A 21,222-nucleotide genomic window follows, 5' to 3' on the forward strand; every position below is an offset into this window, starting at 1 on the left:
GCTGCGGGCCGGGGGATCACACCTGGGAGAGCCTGTTCGGGTGGCACGGTTCACTCCTTACATTCCACATCTCAGGCCTAAGCCTTACGTAGTTTATTTCTGTGCACAGTAAGCTTCAAGGAGATCGAATAAGAGAGAGTGGCTAACACGCCCGTGGCAAAGAAGTGTCCTGCTCAGAGAACAGCCATGTGCTCTTCCATGTCGCCTAGCACCCCAACTTCTCTGCAGGGCATGTGGCAGGCCAACCACAGGTTCTGGCCAATGGCCTGTGAGCCAACATGCCCTGCGTCACTTCCAGGCTGAAGCTTTTTAACACTGCTGTGAGACCCTCTAGTTCTTTCCTCCCTCTGGCCGCCGGGAAGTATGTGTGACGGCAGGCAGCTAAAAGATGAGCACGGCCTGGATCCCTGCACCACCCCCTGGAAGGGAACCACGCTAGGGAGCTGCTACACCTGCACCAGTCTCCCAGGAACGAGAAGTGACGTTTCGTGGGTTGAGCCACTGAGATTTTAAAGTTTCATACTTGAGAGCAGCGGAGTCTAACCGGAGACAAGTCATTATGAAAAGAACCTCCACACCAGTCTTATTAAGTACAACCTATCAAACACAGATGTGAAGTATTTTATAATAAAATCAGTTCGCCGGGGTTTCTACCCTATTTTCATTCATTTCAATTCATCAAAATAGAGGAGGTTTTTTTTTTTTTTTTTTTTTAAACCTCCCATTTGGGATCTCTTTCTCACCAAATTTAAAAATTCTTCATTGCAACATGATTATGTAATAGTTGCCAACAATTTAGAAAGCTAACTACGCTAAGAAGTCCTGAAAATGTGAACAGTAAATACACTGAAGGATTCGGATCAAGAGCCCCATGAAACAAGTATGTGCACACTTACACTCCTGGAATCCCTTGATTCTAAAAGGCAGGCCAAGAGGAAAGGGTTTCAATTTTATTTATTAAATCCTGTGTGAACTGATAATGTATTTCACCCAAATGGAAGAAGGTGATCTCTTTAAGGTAAAAGCATCACCATTTAACCAAAAAACAACTCTTTAAAAAAAAAGAAAGAAAGAAAGAAAAAAAAGATGCAATTTCTAGTCAACCTAGGAAAATGTGCAATTTAACAGGCAGGTAATGAGTAATGAGCTGCCCACAATATACTACTTTCCGGGAAATGCGGAATCAAACGTCATAAAAATTATCATCTCCTACTAAAGATGCCAGACACACAGCCAAAAAGGAGCGTCACACGCAGCTCGACAACAAGAGCTAAAACATTTATGAAATACATAAACTTAAAAAAAAATTGGGGAAAGAGAATTTAAAAATCTGTAATAGAATCACATGAGCCCTTGCTGGTACAAAGAGCAAAAGAGCACCTCTCTCGAGGGTCCTCTGTGAGGACAAGTTCAAAGGTGGGGGGACTTCTGGTTAGAATCCTCCCTCGCTCTTTCTACAGAGAGGAGAGCAACCCCCCTGGGTATATGCACACACACATATTAAAACTCATCCCGAAGGAGCTCAGTGGCTCTCTGCTCCCCACTTAGCAAAGGCTAAGCTGGAGATGAACAGATCCTGCTACTTTTGGCTTCTCAAGTTCTGAGGCCCCTAGAGTGCCTCATTCTCGGGGTGTGGCACATTCCATCTCTTTAGGTACTTCCATGTGGCCAAAATGGAGGGAAAAAAAAAAAAGGAGGTAAACACTCATGTAATTTATTTGGTCACATAACTGGGCTGTAAAATCAGAATTGAAAATAATAAAAATGCCCCAACATTCAAAGCTCTTCAGCAAACTCTTTTTTTTTGGGTGAATGGATTTCTTTTTCTCTTTCCATTCTTTGAGGAGATCTGAAAAAGTCATTTTAAAATATGAAAACCTGAAAACTTAGACATCTCTCTAAAAAAAAAAAACCATGACATATTATGTTTAAGACATTAGAGAAACCAACAGTCTCACATATACCCCACAAAACAGGGTTACTTCTTCACTTTTCATTAAGGAGCCAACACTGGAGGACACTCTCCCAAGACACTGGAGAGAACAGGAATAATGTGTCATTGGATAACAGGTGGATTTATTAATGATCATCACAGAACTAAAGGAAGTCAGCATCCCATCTTGCTAGTACTGTCCTGGAAGACCCCAGGAAACGCCCTAGAACTGATTTTATGATGCTGCCACTATGTCCTCAAATCAGAGTTACTGTGTGTGCATCTATAAGAGAAACAGAATAGAATGAAAGCCATATAAAAGCGATCGCATGGGACTTTTGCAGTCTAACTCGCTCAGTTTATTTCTCCTAGGGTTCATAAACACTATGCTTCATATAGCCAAAAGGCCCTTTCCATTTACTTCTGCCCAGAGAGGTTTGTGGTTGCAGACTTCTACACGTTGTCCCCGCGTGAGGAATTTATTTGCTTAACAAGATGGTCCTCCCAATCCTGCTGCCCCAGGCTGGGGGCCACCTTCCCCTGAATGCAAGGGAACTACAGTGTGCTCAGCAGCAGAGCTGTCTCCCCCCTCTGCTCTCACCGCGGCTGCCTCTCCAGTTGGCATCCCAAGAAATCTTAGGCTATAAAATGCATGTCCCTGCAGTGTGCAACTTTTACATACACCTAGGCCATGACCCAAACCACTCTTGGCTAGAAGACTCCCCAACCAGCACATCCCGCGCGCCCTGCCCTGCAGGTCCCTCTCATGGGCTGGGAGACTGCTGCTTCCTGCTCCCAGGGTAGGGGGTGGGGGTGCTGGTTTGCTGATCATATGACTGCTCAAATCCCTCGGATAAAAGCAGGCATTGTCCACTTTTCCTTGAAATCTCAAAATCCTGGATAAGACCAGCAATCAAGTAACATTTCAATCACCCAACAACCTTAAATCAATTGATCAAATTCTTCTCTTTGGGTCTCCCCAACCACACCCCACCCAAGCCTTATAAATAACTCGATGGCCAATAAAAGCCATTTTAGTCAGCTTTTAAAGCAGACCCCCAGTGTTTATTTTCAATAAAAGATTAGGATTATGTGGGGGGTGGGTGGGTGGGAGGGAAGCTTTTAGACAAACAATGAAGGTTATGGACTGAGATGCTAATAAGTGCCCCAATTTCTGTTATGCCATTAAAGTGCTCTGGAGGCATCACGATACTTATTAAGTGAAAACTGTCCCCTTCCTTCTTCACGGTCAGCCTCCAGCCCCACAGATGAGTTCTGTGAGCCTGCGATTCATGGAGGCTGATCTCCAGGCAGCCAGCAGCTGTTCCAATCTATGCCTGGGTGTTTCCCTCCCCAGCACCTCCAGCTCCATCATCCCAATCTCTCAACAGTTGTCCTTGAGGCCCGCCCACTCGGGGGATGCTGTGAGCCCATCATCTCCAAGTAAGCCCCGCAAGGTATGTCCGGGTGGTTTCACAGGTTCTATCACACAGGACAAGGCACAACCTGTGCCCCACAGCGGTCCTGAGCTGTTCCCCACCCCAAAAAGTCAGCACCAAGACCTGCTCCTTGCTTCCTGGGAAGTAACGGTTTTTATTACTTTTCCATCTGCTGTCAGAGCCTGACATCCAGAGAACTCATTCTTATTATTCGCAGTTCATGTACATTTATTTCCCTTCCCTGACAGGAGTCACAAACGTCTACCCAGAAGAGAATATTTTCCACCTTCAGCATGGCAATCAGGAGGCAGAGTTTCCAGGGACACTCCGAAGACCAAATTACAAAACTAATTACATTTTCAAAGGGAATAATTTCTCTTAGCAAAATAAAAAATCATGAAACTGACCGGATTCAGAAGCAGAGAAGTTTATACCAACCTCAGTCAGGTTAACTGCATTACAGCGCATCTAAATGCACAAAAGACTAAAACAGATATACTACTATTAGAAGCTAATTTAAATGTACTTAGGAGTGTGATTATTAAAATTGAGACCCTGGCAACATGCCACATGCAGATAAAAATCAAAATGCTTGAGAACCATTACTAGGTATTAGCTGTGGGGGGTGGGGGTGGGGGCTTTCATTTCTGGGATTTCCATGAAAATGTCCCCCAAATTCTTTCTTAACAATGCCAATGCCAGGAGAGATTTTTTGGTCTACCACCATGGGGTGCCACGGTAGTCTCCATCTGCAAAATGGAGCTGTGGAGAGGAAGGAAATCAACAAATAATCTAATAAAAGATGGGATAATCGCTGGCAAGTGAGCATTTAGTTTTTCAAATTAGGAGACTGCTGCTCCTGGCCAAAAAAGTCATGCAGACGCTACTCCCAAGTGACATGATCAATTCTGAGCACAGACATGACCTGTGGAAGACTAATGAATAAAACAAAGGCAAACTCATAAAAATGGACAAAAAAGTGATTGGAGCTCCTTTTTAAAGAGACTATGTAGGTGTCCCCCCAGGCACTTAGGACAGCTCTGGTACCCACCAGATAGAGGGTCTTTTAAAAATCCAGGACCTAGGGGTGGCTCAGCAGTTTAGTGCCTGCCTTTGGCCAGGGGTGTGGTCCTGGAGACCTGGGATCGGGTCCCACATCGGGCTCCTGAATGGAGCCTGCTTCTCCCTCTGCCTGTGTCCCTGCCTCTCTCTCTCTCTCTCTCTCTCTCTCTCTCTCTCTCTGTGTGTGTCTCTAATGAATGAATAAACAAAATCTTAAAAAAAAAAAAAATCCAGGACATTTTCTCTATTATTCCAGCTAAAAATACAAAAGAACAACTACTCACATTAGTAATACAGATGAACAACCTAGTCACAGTACTTGGACATCATCTGATTCTGTTAATGTATCTCTCCCCCTTCCCACATTCAGGCAAAATACTATTTTAGTATATCCACGAATATACTAGAAGATTAATTCTAACACTTCACGTTAACTCATAAAGCAGCTGCGCGTCACTACGGGGGGTTGTGGGGGGGGGTAGTATTCAGAAATTAATTTTCCATATAAAACTCCTGGTGTAAATCACTCTGAAGTATCTTTCAAACTTCCCCATCTCCTTAAGCGGAGCATGGTGAATCAACACATGATTAATCTAACTCTTCTGGACGATGACTCAGGATCATTACAGTGAACAACCATTACACAAGGTGCCTTCGGAAACCAGCGTAACATCCCTCCTATTTCAATTCTGCTTCTACCACACGGCCTCAGTCAGCCATGCTCTTCTTCAACTGAAATTTTTATTGAGATCATTGTGGATGTACACGTCGTCGTAAGAAGCAACAGAGAGGACTCTCCTCTGTTTATGAAGCCCAGCGTGACCCAGCCATGCTGTTGGACTTCTTCTGCCCCTTTGCTGGCATTCTTCTTTCCTGGTGCTAGGAAAATTTGTTCCTGACTTGAAAATGGGAGAAAATGGGAGACAGGGTGTTCCGGGCCATATTTACATTAGGAATAAATGATGCTATGGTGCAGGCCTAGAGGATCATCATGATTCAAGGGTAGGAGTGTTAGTACCAAGGCTTCCTACACCCGCATGGCTTTGAAAGTTTCATTTTGCATAGCATCCTCCCTCCCCAAACCACACACCCTGCTTGTTCTCCCTCACTCATAAGCTGTATATTTTGGACTTAAGAATGTCAAATAAGGGACGCCTGGGTGGCTTGGTGGATGAGCATCTGCCTTTGGTTCAGGTTGTGAACCCAGGGTCCTGGGATCGAGTTCCGCATCGGGCTCCCCCCAGGGAGCCTGCTTCTCCATCTGCCAATGTCTGTGCCTCTCTCTGTGTCTCTCATGAATTAAAAAAAAAAAAAAAAAAAATCAAATAAGTGACCTCCACATAAGGGATACATTACTTTTAAGTCGACTGAATACTAGCTAGCTAATCCAGTGCTGTTTCCCTACGGCCGACTGGTACTCTGGCAAAACCTGTGTCTTACTCTGAATACAATCTACCAAGCACAGTTAATAGTTTGAAATAAATACACATAGCCTTAAAAAAAAATTTAAAAAATTTTTTCTGGACTCACTGATTTTTTTTTAAGGAAGTTTTAATTTATCAGTCACTTGTCCTACTTGGAACAATTCAATTATGTAAGTTGAAGGAATAAAGTTCTAAAAAAAAGATTTGATAAAGAGCATAATGAATGTGCTTTAGAGACTTCAGTAAATAAGAAAACTGTCACTTTGTTCCTCTACTGCATTAGGAACTTCTCAAACAAAGAGGCTTGATGGAGACAGACAGAAAGGGGCTTATCAGCTTAAGAAACGGGAAGGATGGTACAATTAACTGTCACACGGGCAGATATAATTCACTGTGATGAGGCCAATGACAGAAAACAAGGCAAAGAAAGTGCCCATCTTGTCTCTTTCCACATGAGACCCAAATATTCCAGCATTGCAAAACACCATTCTTTCCAGGGCTATCTATACATGTGGCCTGGGAAGAAAAGCAATAGCCTTTGGAAGGAAGGACAAGAGAATAAGAGGAAAAGGAAGAGGTCTCTTTATCTGAACCACAAATGCCTCCCACTGCTCACTTCGACAAGCTGAAGGGCTGTATCCTAGGTATGCCAAGGGGGGGGGGAAGCAAAACAAAAAAATAGACCCACTGCATTTCTCCCTTATTGCCGTCTCCTCTGTGCTCTGCTCCACAGACCCTGCCAAGCGGAGAGCCGCTGCCATGAGCTCTGCAGAGAAGTGTGTGCTCTGCCCTGGCGATCCGAGCGTGCAGCAGCGTCACAAACACAGGAGCACAGCTCGGGGAGGATCCAGACAGGAAACCGGGGTGCACAAAAGCACCTTCTCCTCTGCCCCCCCTCAGTCCCCAGCAACACGTTACAGAGGATGGGCTCCCCTCGCGCACGGTGCTAAAAGATGCTCCAAAAACAAACAGCTGAAGACCGGGGACCGTAAAACACAAAACGTGTGTGGTGTTAAAGATACGAAGAAAAGCCAGGTTTTTATCCTGAAACAGATGTACGAAGAGAATTCAGCTTCTCCTCACATGACAGGGCAGTTTCTTTAGTTTTCAGAGTGCCAGACGCACTAGGATCAGAAACATGTTTCAAACAGTGTGAAGAAGGAAGAAAGCTCCCTTCCTCCTCCCTCCAAATAAGAAAAAAAAAAAAAAAAGAAAAAAGAAAAAGCCATGACACACCAGAAATAGCCTGAGCCTGCTTCTAAGTGCCCGAGGATCTGTGCATTAGGAGCCGTTCCCCTGCGATGCGTGTTATAGTGAGCTCCAGCATGACTATATATGGTATGTTTACGGAGGGATCACATACAAACACCACGCAGAACTTATATCAGACCAGAACGGGCCTTTCGAGAGCTCGGCTTCTCTGCATTTATGGCCACAAGCTATCCCATCCTGAGTCCAAGCAAACTTCAGATGCTCCAAGGAGCAATGTCTCATGACTTCCTGGCACTCAGAGCCCAGGGACTCTCCCTCACTGCCCTCCACATCTCCACTCCGACCTCGACCCCCAGCCCCCCTCGCCCCCCACAGGCCGCCCACCCCGCAGTCCCACAGAGGCGTAAATGCACGCAGAAGAATGTCTCTGCTGAATGGGGCCTATGTTACATGGTGAAGGGCACAGACAAGCGGGCCATCGATTTCTCGAGAAACAGCTGGCATGGCTGAGGCCTCTCCCACAGGCTCCTCATCTCCACAAAGTATTTTCATCACATCAAATGCTCTGCCCTGGAGAGGGAAAGCCAGACACTGAAATGGGGAGGGGCTGGGGGGAGCGGGGGATCATCTGAAGATGTTTTAGAGTCCTGGGAGAGGAAAGGGAGAACAGGGGAGGAAAGAGAGAGAGAGAGAGAGAGAGAAAGAAGGAAGGAGAGAGGGAGGGAGGGAGGGAGGGAGGGAGGGAGGGAGGGAGGGGGAGAGGCTTCATCACTGGCTTTAACAGTCTTGCCCAACCTGTTCTGCGGTATGTACTGTTAACTCCTTTCTGGCAAAAGGATGCAAACAGCAACCCCTTTCTTCCCTCTTCTTTTCCCCACAACCATACTACAATTTAAGGCAGACATGCTGAGAAAAGTCCCAAAGAAAAAGGCTAAAGCCACTACTGACTGGATTGAAACCCATACTTTTATCACATGGTATGACGTCTTCACAACCAGCTCCTCCGGGGGCTGTCATCCCCCTGGATACTACCCAACTTTCCAGCCTTCTCCACCTCCTACTTCGCCTCCTCCCCTCAAAAATACAAAATATTGAGGCCGGGTCCCTTGACAACCTGTGAGTGGACGGCTGGGGTGAGCGAGGCCCAGATGTCATGCACTTGAACAAAGCCGCACGTAAGGGAGAGAAGCATCACCTAGTTAAGATTTTTTCCTCTTCTTGTTTTTTGCTTGACATTAGGCATTTACAGGGTTAATCTGACAGCCTGCAGACCAGAAATTTACCTGCTTAGCAACAGAAGCATCAACTAAGCCACACTGGTTGTTTTGACACAGGAAAAGCAGTTTCTACCTGGTGAAAATACCTGGTGATGTTTCAAATGCCATTTGAAGCAACATACGTATTAATCATATGAGAAAGGCAGTCAAGAAACTACAGGGAGAAAAGTCCAATGAGGGTTTACCTAGCTTAAAGGTGCAGATCAAAACCAAGCTGGAAAATTGCAGGACGGCGAATGGAAAGTGCTCTAGAAGTTAAGGGAACTGCTCTTGAAAGCAGTGAAACCCCGGAGCTTGTTTTCCCCAGAACTTGTAACTGCTTAGCCTTTCCATCCACTGACCATAAGGACTCTTCAGGTGGCAGACTTAATCTTCACAAGGAGACAGATCTCCCCTCTCTAGATAGTGAGATGAAAAGGAAAGCATGAATCTCACAAAACATTACCATGCTTTTTCCCCTAGACACTTTTGTGGGTCTCAATTCTAACAAAAACACCAATTCGATCCTGGGCCTCTATAACCTCTTTGAAAGGCAACAACTAAATATATTCCTTGAAACCTAAATGTCTACTTTAAAATTCAACTACAGAAAGCTGCTTCATATTCAGCAAATGACTTTCATTTTTGGAAGCTCCAGGATGCAGAGGCTTGTGGACCTCATTGCTGTAGGATGTTTGCTATTTTAACAGAAATCTATCTCAGCCAGCCAGAGCAGGGCCTAACAGCAGTCAGAAGTAACAATTTGGCCCAGTTGTTAAATACGTAAAGCAAAGCAGAAAAACATGTAAATATACATTTTTAACGAAAATACAATTAAATAAAATGCAAAGAAAGCATAATGTCAACATAAGTATATACACGACATACATATGACACCTATATAATTATAAGGCCAAAGAATGCATATGTGAGAGAAAACAAAAATGAAAATTTTAACATTAATGGTATCTTTTTTGGATGGGACCCAGCTTCAAGAGGAGAAAATAATGATAATTATTTGAAAAGATGATATTCAAATATTCTAAAAACCACACTATAGAGCTTGGTTTTGACAGCTCCTCTTAAATTCTAAACTGAAGGCAATCCCTGCTGACAAAGAAATTGTATATAAAGCTTAAAAACAAGGAAATAAGATGACCTAGGAAAAACCTAAACTTTCTAACTTCAAGGCAATTTAGAATAAAATTTCAAAGTGACATGGATGGTCCTTTGAGATTATTAAAAAAAAAAAAAAAAAACCGTATATGCAAAACCACGCCACAAAAAGAACCTCCTCCTTTAATAAAGTAAAAAAACACTAGCACTTATTCAGAACCTCTATACTAACAGCCTGAGCAAATTAAACCTTACTCCTGAAACTTACATTTGGAAAATATAAGTTGGGTCAAAGAAATGGTACTGTGGACAAAATGGTGGTATTTAAAGCAAAAATCTGGCTTATGCAGGAAAAAAAAAAAAAGAGGAAAGAAAGGGGGGGGGGAGGCCACAGTGATGTACTCTGATCTCAGGCAGAGTGGGCTGCAAAGCCAGTTGTATCTAACAGTTGTGCTCGAAACAACAAATGGTGCATTCATGAACTGCGTAAGCAGAGGCTGTTCAGAGGCTGTAAAGTCTGCACACGAAATGATGAGCGGCCGACTTTCCTGTTGTTCCACAGTTAAAAGACTGAAGAAAGGACTGAATTCAGTTAGAGGCACAGGCTGTCCCTTCAGCTGTGGCAAAATGGGGACCAAGAGGGTCTAGATAAAGTACCATTTACTCTCTTCTAAAAAGAGCTGGGCCTGATGATAATTGAGTAAACACTTCTACATAAGATAATCTACTAGAGCTGGGGGTGGGGGAAGACCGAGGAGAAACCAGACTGTACGTCCTCCCCCACCCTTTTTAAAGAAAATATTCAGCATCCCCAAAATCCACAGCCTCACACCACGGTATTAAAGGTCCACAGCCCTGTTCCCTGTGACATTACCTCTCCATGGCCTTAACAAAAGAAACATCTGGTACCAGCTACTCAGCATCCCCGATGATTGTCAGAGTGCCAAGTTCTTAAAAAATTAATTAGTAGCATTTACACCAGCCAGTGCAGATGGCCTATCAGGGTTCTAGCACAGGTACCACAATACCTACCTTAATCGGAAATTCAGGGATGCAACAAGCCCGAGCATTAGATGGGAGAATTTCAAGGTTTACATATCATTTCCTAATTTTACTTTTTTTTTTTAAATTCCCAGTGGCTCAAACATATTCATTTGTCTCATCAGCCATAAATATAAAAGCAACGTGTTTATAAATACAGTTTTGAATGCTAATTATGAGGGCTGTTCATTAGAGTCCCCGGGAAGCTTTTCTTTTCTTAAGATTTTATTTATTTATTCATGAGAGAGAAGCAGAGACACAGGCAGAGGGAGAAGTAGGCTCCCTGTGAGGAGCCCAATGTGGGACTCAATCCTGGGACCCCAGGACCACGCCCTGAACTAAAGGCAGATGCTCAACCACTGAGCCACCCAGGTGTCCCCCAAGGAAGCTTTTCGAAAGGCCTCAAGCCCCAGCCTTATCACAGACCTGTTGCGGGTAGGCCCTGGCACTCCCAAGTCCCAGCGACCCCAGTGCATTAGGGAAAAGTTTTCCCTCCAGTTTAAGAATCACTGTTTTGGGGAAGCCAGTGACCCTGGGGTCCCGGGATCGAGTCCCACATCGGGCTCCCTGAATGGAGCCTGCTTCTCCCTCTGCCTGTGTCTCAGCCTCTGTCTCTCTCATGCATAAATAAATAAAATCTAAAGATAATAATTTTTTTTTTAAATTCAGTTTTGGATGCTGCGGACTAGCAGAGTGTCACCAAAGGTGACGCACCAAACATGAGACAGGTCACAAAGTAGTCTGAGCGATGTAAGTCACTAGGTACTCCATGTCGCGGGGGCATGGGGGCGGCAGTGCCCCCGATCCGGTGAGCTGGCCACTACAGGCTTCGCTCAGCCACATGACAGAGGAACAGGCAGGGGCCATGTGCATCATCCACTGTGCCAGCTCAGGGCGCCTCAGTGGCACGCGGCCTTCCGCCATCAAAAGTAGGGTTGATGGTCACCAAACCACCTGTTGTCCTCAGTGGTCATGCCCTTCAAGTCCAGAAAGAACATCAAGAAACTGCATCCCAGCTGAATGGCCTTGTTACTATCAACAGGCTGATTATGAAGGGAGAAGGAGAAAGGGGGGCGCACCCCACGATCACAAGTGCAGGGAGGTCTGAGCATTAAAACCTGCAGCCCCTTGTCCCCGCTGGCTCGTGTTTGCCCCTGCACCTCCATCTCAGGAGGTCTCAGAAGGCAGGTCACACTGCAGACCACAGTGGCCCCACACCCAGCGGGGCGGAGCCGTCCTGTCTGCAGGCTCAGCGACCCCAGGGCCGCTGTCCTCCCCCTGCCGGAGTCCTCGGCCCAGCTCTAGGTCTGCAGCTCATTCTCCAGCTCCATGCCTCCGTTTGAAAGTAGCCACCAGGTAAACCAGACGCGTTAAGGTGGGCTTGTGCGGGGAAATAAGTACAGAATGCAAATGGGCCAGCTCAGCCCGTGCACAGGTTCTGGAAACTTCAAGTGGCCACAGGCTAAGTGGCCCCAAGTGAGCCAAAAAAAGGGGGATGGAGGGAGAGAGAGAGAGAGAGAGAGAGGACTTCGCACGGAACGCACACACTTTCTAATCTCTTCCTGAGAGGAATTCACTTTTCAAAAACGAGCTCGGTTACTAAACGGGCTCTTTGAAGATGTCTGGTTGTTCATTAAATTGCTGCCCCGGCCGGGCTGCGAGGAGAGCGCGTCAAGGTCTTCTTGGAAGCGGGAGGGGGAGGGGGGGAGCCCCGCCCCCCGGGAGGGCCTGGCCCCGCCCCCAGCCCGCCCCCGCCGGCCGCAGGCCAATCGGCGCCGGCCTCCCTGACTGACGGCCCCGCTGCCCACTCACAGGGCCGCCCAGCGGGGCGCCGAGGGGGCGGGCGGCCCGAGGGGCCCCGGCCGGGCCCCGCATCCCCGGGCCCCGCATCCCCCGCCGCGCCGGCGGGAAGGGCGCGGGCGGGTGCCCGGGACCACGGCGGACACGCTCCGGCTGAGGCGGCTTCCCCGGAGCACAAAGGCTCGTCCTCCAAGGGAAGGGGCGGCGTGCCCGGGCTGCCTTCCGCCGGCCCGTCCCCGCAGGCCCCTCCCCGCCTGGCCGCCCTCCCGCACGGCCCCGCGCCGCCCCGGGAGAGCAGCCGACCCCCGGCTCCCCCGGCTGCACGGCCCCCGGCTGCACGATATCCGGATCCCCGGTTGTACGGCTCCCAGCTGCACGACCTCCGGTCCCCCGGCTGCATGCCCCCCCCCCCGGCTGCACGGCCCCCAGCCCCCGGCTGCACGACCCCGGTCCCCCGGCTGCATGCCCCCCCCCCGGATCCCCAGTTGTACGGCCCCCAGCTGCACGACCCCCGGTCCCCTGGCTGCATGCCCCCCCCCCCACGCGGTTGCACGGCCCCCGGCCCCCAGCTGCACGACCTCCGGTCCCCCGGCTGCATGCCCCCCCCCCCCGGCTGCACGACCCCGGTCCCCCGGCTGCATGCCCCCCCCCCCGGATCCCCAGTTGTACGGCCCCCAGCTGCACGACCCCCGGTCCCCTGGCTGCATGCCCCCCCCCCCCACGCGGTTGCACGGCCCCCGGCCCCCAGCTGCACGACCCCCGGTCCCCCGGCTGCATGCCCCCCCCCCCCCCCCCCGGCCGCACGCCCCCCCGCCCGGCTGCACCGCCCCCGGCCCCCGGCTGCACCGCCCCGGCTGCAGGACCCACGGCCCCGGCGTGCATGCACGGCCCTGCGTCCGTGGGCGGCGGGGCAGGCCTTCCCCTCGCAGCCCCACGCCGAAGCCGGGCTCCGCGGGCGGCGGGGCGGACGCGGGGACCCCCGGGCAGCGACCCCGCCGGGGCGAGCCTGAGCCGCCGCAGCCCGCGCGCCACACCGGGCCGGGAGGACGAGGGGCAGCCGTGCCGAGGGGGGCACGAGTCCCGCCCCCGTGCTTGGAAAGGGCGCGGGGAGCCCGGAGCTTTAGGGTCCTACAGGCCTTCTGAAGACAGTGCTGGATCTCTATTTGGCAGCATTTCACCCGAGCCCTCCTTTTAGGGCTTAATGTGCCAACTCCGGGGACCAGACTGCTTATCTAGGGGAGGGCAATCAGTCCCAAATGAGCTCTGAGAAAGGGGGGACAAAAAAAAGAAACCCCCATGAAATCGAAAGAGATCTTAAGAGTCACTGTGATAAATGTTACAGTCCTTCGCTGCTGGGACCTTGAAACACTCTCGTCCTAGAATTCTAGCAGTCCTGGAGAAAGCTGAGATCCCCCCCTCCTTTTTTTTAAATGAAAGTAAAAACGTTTAAGAATCACTGGCTGCCATGCAGAGGGAGCATCTTTATAAATCCTGTTTGAACCCTGGTACACAAATGCTAGCCTTGCGGTAGGCCCACCTAAGGAGAGGGTATTTAAAACGTGCAACTGGATGTCTTCCCCCTAAATTCTCAATGATCTCTAAAAATTCAACATCCATATGACCTTGGACTCTCTCATTTTCCTCTGTCTCTTGCAGTACACTCTCTTTGCTAACCATTCAGCACACTGCACGTCCTGATAAAAGTAGTTAATGTTTACTGAAACCTGCGCATGAACTGTACTAAATCCGATAGGAGTGAAAAGGCAAAGTTCTGTTAACAGCATCCATGTACCATAAAACAAAAAAAGAGGGGGTGGGGGACCATGGAGGGAGGAATCATTTTCTTTTCCTTCTAATTTGAACTAAGAACTTCTCACTGATGAATAAACCATATATACCACCAAAGATGCTTTTCAGTCTATTATCTTCTTGGAAGATTTTTGACACAAGCTTCAACGATTTAACATTTTTTCTAAATTTTTTTTTTGGACAGAACTGAAAACTGAAACCAGCCTCTTTATATCTCACATTCTCTTACTTGTTTCCAAAGGCCTACCTACCTGGTCAATAACCAGTTTTCCTTACACTCTGATTCATCCGAATAGCTGCTTACAGATAACAGCTGAAGATCTATTTCATGCAAACATAAAATTAACATTTCAATGATTATCCTCTAAAATATTTTTTTCTTCCCTGGATTCTTTTTGAAATGTAAAAATGGTTCATTTCATGTCTGATCAGACCTTTAATTCTAACATTTCTTATCATGACATTCGCTCTAAAGTACAGAGTTAAGTATCAGAACTTACTGATCTTTTGAAACTTACTGATAATCTTTTTCTCACATTTCCACATTATCCCCTTTTCTCCCACTAATTCAGTTAAAATAATATTTCAACTTACACACATACACACACACAGACTGTCTCCAGAACAGGATGCTCTCAGGTGTTTAAAGCCAACTTTCTCTCTCCCCCATCCCCCCCTTGCTTAAAGGGCAGCAATAGAACCAGTCACCTTGGAAACAAACATCACCCAGTGTTTGCAGAACAAACAATGGTACCTTTTCAGCCAGTACCAGGCAGGCAGGCCAAAGGGGCAGCGAGCAATTCTGGGCCGGACAGGAGTGTTAACATATTGCATTCATTCAGCGCACGAAAAAGTAGTTCAGTACTGAAAATGAAGTGCTCTGAAACGTGTGAACTTTTGGCTAGAAACCATAGACAAAGCAAGGAAGGTTTAAAGTCAAATAAGGCTACCCCTAGTTAGGAAAAAAAAAATCTTTTCATTATTTTTGGAATTGTTTTACAGAGCTCATGAATAAGGTAAACTAAACTCCTGTCACTGAGAATTACCTTCCCCAGCAACCAGGAAGAAGTTGCTTAAAAATCTTTTCCAAGAGCATGTTTCATCTAATTACTCCTACAAAACCATCCTTTTAAAAGGCCACCCAATGTTGGTTTTTTAAAATGTATACTGCTTGGCACCATGACCCACAAATTAATTTGTAGGATTGACAAAGATCTGCCCGTCTTTGTCAGATTAAATGTCTTAAAAAAAAAAAAAACAAAAAACAAAAAACAGTGCCAAACAGATCTATAAATCTATAAGGGCCCTGGATAACTTTTTGACCTTGGATAACAACGGTGACTAAACTTTCATTTACTGAAGACTTAACAAAACCTAATCATTTGGGGTAGATGAGGTTTTTGGAAGAGATTCTGTTGTTACTGTTTTTAAAAAGCTCCACTGCATAGCTAACAGTGACAACAAAAAATACACAAGTGTTCTTAAGATCCTCCAGAATGAAATTTTTAAATGTTAAAAGTAACAGTTTCCTCCTTATCCTGGGTGTGTGCCTGAGTTTTCCTTCCCACCAATTAAGAGAGAAGGCAGGGCCCAACTGAATCACTTGGACGGGAGTCTGATGTCAGTTAAATACCGCAGTAACTGGCAATTTCTATCACCTCCAGACTCAGGGACAAATGCCTAATTAACATGGACCAACATGCAGCTTAAACTGGAAAAGTGCCTGTCCTTTCTCTTTCTTTTCTTTTTGCTCCGAGATTTAGGTCTTTAACATCCTTGAGTTAAAGTGCACAAAGGGTGTCCTAATGCCATCTGACGGAGGTGTAAACGTCTAATTAACTAATGCTTTTTTTGCAGCGACAGTAAATCAGTGAACATTATTAATCTTCCTGACTGGGCCCTGAGTGAGTGAAGAGGGCCATTGAAAGGGGACTAAACGGTTATACTGGGTGCCCTTGAAAATGAAAAGGAACCCTGCAAGTGATGACTGATAATCCTAAAAACTACTGCGAAATGCTTTAAAATACCACCGCTGGGCGTAACACCAGGCCCTGCGCTCTCAAAACCGAAGCTCCAGGCTCCTGGGCCCCGGGAGAGGAAGAGGAGGAGTCAGGCAGGCAGCTGAGAGAAGGGGCTCCCATCTCCCATCCTCTCCTCCCAGCATCACAGAGGCGCCCACGAAAGCAGAACCCGAACCTTCCGCTCCTTTATCCGATACCGCACCTCTCCAAGTGATGTTTTTTCGCAGACTGAGCAAAACTCATTGCCCGGAGTAGTTTGGGCAAATGACTCCCAGTTTGGCCAGTTAGGCCCTTGCTCGCTCCGTTAATCAGTGAAACAACTGTCCTAGCCTTTGGCTCCTCGGTTTGATTGTCTATTCAATACCCCAAAAATGTACAGGCACATCATACTCACATTTGCAACCCATAAAAATATCGAAGATGTTCACTGAATTCAGCCAAAATCTGAAGAGACCAAGCCAACAGCCAGACAAGAAGCTCTGCACCCCACCCCGGCAGGCCTGGTCCACTCACCACGGGCAACTGCCTGCAGCCCCTCCGCCCTCTGCTCTGCCTTCCAAACTACTGCCCCCTGCCTGCACCCCTTCTAGAAGGCAGGGCGGCTCCTGGTGGCCTAGGGGGCAGCAGGAGGCAAGGCCCCGGAAGGCCCGTTCTCAGTCCCGCCAAGTCCCGGGCCTTCCCAGAAAGCCCAGGGGACACAGGGCTGAGTGTGAAGCGCCAGCCCTGGGCTTTGGGGAAGGAACTCTCGGGGCTGAGCCACTCCCGCCCCCAAATCCAGAGGAGGGCCACAACCCAGGGTGATGACCCCAGCGGCAAGCAGCTTCCTCCATCTTCTTGAAGACATCTCAAAGGGGCAGAGTCAGGAAAGGAAGTGAAAGGAGGCCCAGGTGCCACGGTGGCTTTATCTTTCCCCCTCCCTAGTATTTCTATCAAGTTTCTGTTTCACTGCCCCCTCACATCTAAGGGGTATGGGAACCTTTTTAATGAAATTCTGTGGGAAACACAACAGGTTTGATTCATGACGTGTTGTTACCAGCTACCTGATAATAAGGCACTCTTGAAAACATCAGGTTCAGGACTCCATCCATTTTGAATACAGACATGTAGCCTTTGTTTCTAGATTTAAATGCCTTTAGAGACAGTATTATGCCTAAAAAATCATCTCTCCTCCTGTTCAAAAAGTAAGTCAGGTTCAGAGAAAACCTGACTTACGCATTCCTAGGTTGACTGTGCATGTGTAACCCCTCCTCAAATAACATCTCTTACGAAAGGGTCAGTTACTCTTCTCTCCGTATTGCCAAGTCATTGGAACCTGAAGCAAACCACTTCAAAAGAAACTACACTAAAATCCTTAAGATATAATTTATAACTCATTTCCATTTTTTTTTTAAAAAAAAGATAATTCCTAACAGCTATAAAACAAAGATAAGAGAAGGCGCTGATGGCAGTCCCCTTTCAAATCAGCCCTCCCATAGAATCAGAATGGTAAGACTGCTTTGGAATTCTGGAAATTATGTTTGGAGGGTTTTTTCCGTGGAAACCTTTGTTAGGTCAGTGTTCATCAAAGTAACCACGGGGAAAGCCTCAAGGCGGCTGGCTGCACCAGGAGGGGGGGTGGTGCTGGTCCCATTGTACAGACAGCCGTAACCTTGTAACTGAGGCCAGATGACCCTGGTCACATGCCACCTTTCACCAAGTCCACTTAACGAAAGTAAGTCTTCCTGCCGCCTCCGTAAAAATTCAGTTTCGTTATTTGCAGAAAATCCACATGGCACGGTCTTTTCTGGGTAGTAGCTTCCTCAATCCTGCTCTTTCCCAGGCTCAGCGGATATGTGATGACTGTGCCCCCCCTCTTGCTAAGACACTCCCAAAGATTTCCTGGAGCAACTTGAAAAGGACCTACAAGCTTGAAATAAAGATTCAATGCGTCCTATTTGAAAATGCACAGATGCCACATAAAACTGAAACAGAATACCTGCTCCTGGCCCTGACTCCTAGAAAAACACTGGGATGATTTTCCTTCAGAAAAGAGTGACATCGGAAATGAGGCAGCTGCTTCTCCCACCTGCATCTGGAGGGTTAAGGAGCACGAGGACTTTGCTGTCGGAGCCCAAGAATAGCGTTTTAAGAGGCATCACTCCCGAACAATCACTAAACCACTAACACCCTCATTTTAAAGAGAAGAAAACAGAATGTGGGGAGCACGGAGATGGAAGGTTTTTGAGCAAAGTCTCACTCCACTGGCAGCTCCTCTGACGGCTGCTCTGCCTTAAAGAAGCTTTCAGGATCCTCAGACTTTCCCTAGTTTTATGGAACTTCTCCCTGATATGAAAGGACCATAACATCCAGCCTCACAAAGGCTTTTCTGTTTGCTTCTACTGATTAAAAAGAAAGAAAATACTAATGGGAGCATCATTAAGTCACCTGCTAAGAATATGAGAAAGGAAAGAGATCCTGCCCATTTTACAGACGGAAAAACCTAAGTATAAGGTGTAGTATCTTTCCTTTAACCATAATCAAGGCTGGGCTGGATTTAGAACCTGGCTGGTCACCTAAGCCTACAAATCCAGCTCCCTCTGATAGATCATATGAAATTAATTAAAAGGGCTAAGGGAGATATGCCATAAGGTCTGCTGAAGTGTTTCTGATTCAGTTTCCTCCTCCAACAACAATTCCTTCCTTTGAAATAACGACAATGAGGTTGGGTGGGCACCCCTGGGAGCTTGAGTAGAGAGCAGAACAAAAAGCATCCTCCTAACCTGTCACAGAATGGCCCCCAGGTCTTCCACCTACACAGCTGTTCCTGGAGTCAGAGAATCCCACTTGCCCTTCAGGACTGATCTCTTTGTTATTTTCTTAACATTAGACCTTACAGTTATTCGTATGTAGGCACTATCTTCCACTAGGGCAGGTGTTTCCAGGGAAATATTTCAGGGGGTCCACTTATTCACACACTCATCGGGCATCTACAAACTAAGTAAATCGTACCCATCTATGTACTATTACTTGGTACACGAAGATGCTTTTGTAATTAATTAATAAAGATAAAGTCCATGGATAAATTTAAAGATAAATTCCGTGTTATTTTTAGGAATTTTTTTTTTTGTCAAAGCCTGCCAACAGAATGTATAATTGAAATTGTGCTTGTTCTGGAAAAGGTTTTTACATTTAAACAGGTCCTTATAATGGAAAAGATTAGGAACAGCTGATGTAAAAAAAAATATTCAAATAACAGGACATCGATTAAAGCAAAATGCCCAATTAAAAAACAACCCAGGTAAATTACATCATATGTAATATTCACAACCCAGCATCCGATATAGGATGGAAGACAGTCTGACCCTTTGGAGGCTTTTTTCAACTGCCCAATATGTTTTTGATCAGTGACTAATTTGTTTATAGTAGTAAGGTGACAGATCATGCACTGATCAAAAAATATATTTTATTCTGTTCTGTGTTTTCCTCTTTAGAATAAATCAAACTCCTGATTAATATACAGTAAAAATTTTTGATTCTAGGTTGGTTTCGTTTAACCTAAGAAAATACCCCTCCCTCCTCATCCACATTCCCTGTGGATGCCCAGGGAATGCAAAATACCCAAAACATTAGCCTTTGGCCCTCCCAGCAAATCACGCCACATCAAAATCATGGGATTTTCATGTCAAGGAATATTTAAATACATCAGCAAATACGATCATCCCACATTAAATTTTTAATAGAGTGCTATAAAGGCATGTGCAAAAATGGGCATTTTATTGTCCACAAATGTAATGAATCCCATTTTCACAGTGTGTGTATCCACAACAGACCATCTAGAAGGACATACACTCCTGTTACTTCTGACTCACAAGAGTAAATAATTTTACGTTATTTTCCTTTGTGCTTTACTAGATTTTTCTTCCTTTGTGTTAATTTAGAATTTTCTACGGTGAGGAGGAATTCAATGTGCACCAAGATCACAAAAATCTGATGGGGAAACACAATTTTTCAAGACTTAGGAGTATTTCCTTTGCCATCTGAGTGACAGGAAACTATTTACAGTAAATATCAACATTTTATAATGAGAAATGTGTAGATGGTACTGGGATTCAGAAATCACCAGCTCTTGATGGATCTACCCACTAACATCCTTAGCAGGAATAACGGTGGCTCTGACACAAGCATTCAGACAGTCCCACCGAGGAAAAACCTCTGGGCGTCTGGACTTGGCAGGGTTTCTGACACTGTAGAGAACCTAACAGGCAAGACCCAGGGTCCCCCCGGCCCTGCCCCTGTATCTCTCCAGGCCTCAGGTCCCTCACCTGTAAATTAAGGGAGGGTGAGGGCAATCCCTGGCCCATGATCCCTCGGGCCCCTTCCAGTACAATAATTCTCACTGGAAACAAAGCAGATACAAATAAAATTTAATCAACTCTTGCTAGTCAGTAGCCACTTGCCTGGGGTAGATTTAAACTGATTTCAGCAATTTTACTACTTGTTACGGCTTGACAGAGAGTACAGCAGAGATAGGAACATTCGATTAATAAAATTAAAAGTTTTCAGTGGCTAGCATATTTTCAGCTTTGGTGACCTGTATGGCAACCCTGACCCAAAGTGAAGCCATACACAGAGGAGAGATCTGAAACACAGCAAAAGCAACGCCACTTGTCCAATGTTTATGCTGTGCCAGATGCTGGGTAAGTATTTATAGTGTTTTATATCATGCCCTACAATCCCATGACATAGATCTGATTACTCCCTAAATTTTACATGTGTAAAAAAGATCTGTTAAAAAAAAAAAAAAAGATCTGTGATGTGAAGAGCAAAAAGTTGTTCTTAACTTGGTGTGTGCCTACGGGCAAAGTCCCATAACTCCCGGCCTCACTGCCTCCACCTAGAATATGGCTAACACAACCCTGGCCTCGTTCGTTCATTCGTTCAGTGAGCACTGCTTGAGCACCCGGACGAGCCAGGCACTGTGGTCAGTGCTTGGCATCACGTATGGAAAAAACAGATAAAGGAACAGAAAGTCCTCGTGGAGCTTATACTCTAAGGAAAACACATAATACGTGCCTAAAAATCTCGATGAACATTGACTCCCTCTCTCCCCGCTTTAGAAATGGAGAAAGT

General features: G+C 46.5%; 1 protein-coding gene and 1 long non-coding RNA gene across 14 annotated transcripts in view; one reads left to right on the top strand and one right to left on the bottom strand.

Moving 5' to 3' along the window:
• Nucleotides 1-21,222, bottom strand: part of RREB1 (ras responsive element binding protein 1) — a 177,377-nt gene that overhangs the window by 93,976 nt on the left and 62,179 nt on the right. Inside the window, exon 1 of one of the 13 annotated variants that reach the window (XM_077886013.1) lies at nt 17,154-17,570. The exons of 9 other annotated variants lie outside the window; for them this stretch is intronic. The gene's annotated coding sequence lies outside the window, so the exon portion shown is untranslated. Of the gene's footprint in view, nt 1-13,415; nt 13,438-14,686; nt 14,813-16,507; nt 16,530-17,153; nt 17,571-21,222 lie in introns of those variants that run through there. 3 more of the 13 variants (XM_077886016.1, XM_077886011.1, XM_077886017.1) reach the window with 3 other exon arrangements.
• Nucleotides 11,613-18,751, top strand: LOC144306591 (uncharacterized). The gene is made up of 2 exons (XR_013373675.1): nt 11,613-11,839; nt 15,950-18,751. It is a non-coding gene; the product is annotated as an uncharacterized LOC144306591 (long non-coding RNA).

Source organism: Canis aureus, chromosome 37, assembly GCF_053574225.1.
Source record: "Canis aureus isolate CA01 chromosome 37, VMU_Caureus_v.1.0, whole genome shotgun sequence".
Taxonomy (NCBI): domain Eukaryota; kingdom Metazoa; phylum Chordata; class Mammalia; order Carnivora; family Canidae; genus Canis; species Canis aureus.